The following is a 470-nucleotide window of genomic DNA, read 5'->3' on the forward strand; positions in this document are numbered from 1 at the left end:
GATTCATGAATCCAAGGTCGTATACCTAGTGCTCAAAAGTCCAAAGGGGCCGCCCCCCATATTCCAGAGGGGCCGCCCCCCCACAGGGATTCATGAATCCAGGCACCATTTTCGGAAGGGGTCGCCCCCTTCTCTCTGATTCCAAAGGGGTACCCCTCAGTGTATAAAATTCCAACGGTGGCCGTACACTTATTAAGTCAGAGTCAGAATGGGTCGTTCCACCCACCACATTCCACAGGGGGATCCTACACTCACTCTATTCCCCTCCCCTCCCCCCAAACTCAGATTCGACAGAGGGTATTTGTCTCCACCAACGCCTCTCTCTCTCTGCAACTCTCCCTCATTGCGGCGGGGGGTCGTTGGAGGCGAGTTGGCGCGAGCAGGAAGGAGGCAGCGGAGTGCGGGAGCGAACAAGGCCGGGGTGTTAAAGGGACGATCGATAATGGAGCATCAATAAAAGTGGCCTAAAT

Source organism: Penaeus monodon, chromosome 21 (genome assembly GCF_015228065.2).
Source record: "Penaeus monodon isolate SGIC_2016 chromosome 21, NSTDA_Pmon_1, whole genome shotgun sequence".
NCBI classification, from domain to species: Eukaryota; Metazoa; Arthropoda; class Malacostraca; order Decapoda; family Penaeidae; genus Penaeus; species Penaeus monodon.